A 2,500-nucleotide genomic window follows, 5' to 3' on the forward strand; every position below is an offset into this window, starting at 1 on the left:
ACTGTAATGTGGATGGCAGCAGGACGTACATGCCGCCCCTCCCCACGTCCCCACCTTGCCCCCTGCCTTCGCAAGCTGGTTGGTGAGAAGTTTGCATGTTCAATGCCCTTCGCATGCGACGTACTCAGGCTACGTTGTGGTGCGGCCTGTGTCAACTGTCCGCTGATGTCGTACGCGTGAACCACAATCTGTACTGCACATTCGTCCTTATGTACTGAATGATACATCGTGGCACATGTGTGACCGCACAACGACTGCGCCCAAAAACGGCGGACCATACAGTGCAAATATTGTGCACGCAGCTACGTGTCGTCTCCCTATGAGAGCTGGATTGCAGTGTGGTACGCCATAGAGACGTGTGGGAGGAACGGACGCCGTGGATGGCGATCAGCATGAGCTGTCTGTTGATGTATTCGGACCTAGTCGTCTCTCCTCACACACCGTGATGGCATGGTGCACCGCGTTCCATATCTGCGACATGCTACAGAGGCCGGTTGACAGTCGTTCGAGCAATGGACATCGCATACGTACGGGGGCCACCTTCCACGTATTGTCTAGGCGTGCACATTTTGTTGCGTGTATGTGGGCAGACGTAGTGTGGCGTGACACCTGACACAGGCATGCAATAATCGTTGAAGTTGCAAATGGCGATGGACGCCTGCGTTTTCTGGTGAAGTTACGCAAATGAACAAATGGTAACCTGTTGTGGTGCGGTTGTTCTCGCTAGGGGTGAATCGGTGATGGCGACGATAGGTTGAGGTACTAACCGGTTGTTCCAGCGATACCCACCATGCCGACGAAACTGAACGGCATCTGGGTGTGAAGCGATACGCGGCGGTGGCTGGGTGGGACCGTCCCCGGCCGGTGAGGGGGCGCCTCCCGGCGTGCTGGCCGCGCGGTGCGTGGGCGCACGCGCTACAGCCGGCTGGTGGGGGCGGCCAGTGGCAGGCGCGCCGGCCGACGGACGCGGCAGGCGTCGCAGCTGCGCGCCGGCGCACCCTGCGCGCGGCGCCGTGCGGCCAAAGTAGGTCCTCGCGGGCCCGGTGCGAAGCGCGGTGGACATCTTCAGTGTGCTGGTCCGATTGAGGACTGTGTGCGTTGAGGATGCGCCGCCGCCCGGCGCTCGGCGCCGCGACGCCGTCTGCTGCTCGGTCGCCCCAGCGGTTCTCGCTGGTGGTTTGTATCGCAGCTGTGCGGATGTGTTGGCGCGTGCGCTGTGCTGGGAGAGTTCGCTTCGGCACCCAAGTGGGGCTTTTGTCCTTCTGTGGCGCTGGCGTTGGAGCTGCCGGTCACCGTAGGTGGCGCGTGTTGTCTCCCGCCGGCAATGCCACGACAGCACGCTCCCGGGCCTCTGTCGGCAGCGGCAAGCTCAGTTGGGAGCACGGGTGGTCGCACCGAAAGCGTCTACTCGCCTAACTCCGGGCGATTGCGCCTCTCTCGAACCCGACCAAGTACTTGGGACGGCGCTGCGCGCCGCCGGGACCTGAGAGGGTTTCGAGGTGTATTGTGCAGGGGAGCTCAGCCTCCTCCTGTTTGCAGAATGATTGAGCGGACGCTTGCGTGTTCGCGCGGGCCCCCGGGACACACTCCCGGGCGGCCGGCTGCTCAGCTCTAGTTGACGCAGCTCCCTGGTTGATCCTGCCAGTAGTCATATGCTTGTCTCAAAGATTAAGCCATGCATGTCTCAGTACAAGCCGCATTAAGGTGAAACCGCGAATGGCTCATTAAATCAGTTATGGTTCCTTAGATCGTACCCACGTTACTTGGATAACTGTGGTAATTCTAGAGCTAATACATGCAAACAGAGTCCCGACCAGAGATGGAAGGGACGCTTTTATTAGATCAAAACCAATCGGTCGGCTCGTCCGGTCCGTTTGCCTTGGTGACTCTGAATAACTTTGGGCTGATCGCACGGTCCTCGTACCGGCGACGCATCTTTCAAATGTCTGCCTTATCAACTGTCGATGGTAGGTTCTGCGCCTACCATGGTTGTAACGGGTAACGGGGAATCAGGGTTCGATTCCGGAGAGGGAGCCTGAGAAACGGCTACCACATCCAAGGAAGGCAGCAGGCGCGCAAATTACCCACTCCCGGCACGGGGAGGTAGTGACGAAAAATAACGATACGGGACTCATCCGAGGCCCCGTAATCGGAATGAGTACACTTTAAATCCTTTAACGAGTATCTATTGGAGGGCAAGTCTGGTGCCAGCAGCCGCGGTAATTCCAGCTCCAATAGCGTATATTAAAGTTGTTGCGGTTAAAAAGCTCGTAGTTGGATTTGTGTCCCACGCTGTTGGTTCACCGCCCGTCGGTGTTTAACTGGCATGTATCGTGGGACGTCCTGCCGGTGGGGCGAGCTGAAGGCGTGCGACCGCCTCGTGCGTGCTCGTGCGTCCCGAGGCGGACCCCGTTGAAATCCTACCAGGGTGCTCTTTATTGAGTGTCTCGGTGGGCCGGCACGTTTACTTTGAACAAATTAGAGTGCTTAAAGCAGGCAA

General features: G+C 58.5%; 1 non-coding gene across 1 annotated transcript in view; it reads left to right on the forward strand.

The window, feature by feature from the left end:
• Positions 1-1,625: 1,625 nt before the first annotated feature.
• Positions 1,626-2,500, forward strand: part of LOC124743789 — a 1,909-nt gene continuing 1,034 nt past the window's right edge. Inside the window, exon 1 of the ribosomal RNA XR_007010557.1 lies at positions 1,626-2,500. This exon is cut by the window's right edge and continues 1,034 nt beyond it. This is a non-coding gene — a ribosomal RNA (small subunit ribosomal RNA).

Source organism: Schistocerca piceifrons, unplaced genomic scaffold (genome assembly GCF_021461385.2).
Source record: "Schistocerca piceifrons isolate TAMUIC-IGC-003096 unplaced genomic scaffold, iqSchPice1.1 HiC_scaffold_263, whole genome shotgun sequence".
Lineage (NCBI taxonomy): Eukaryota > Metazoa > Arthropoda > Insecta > Orthoptera > Acrididae > Schistocerca > Schistocerca piceifrons.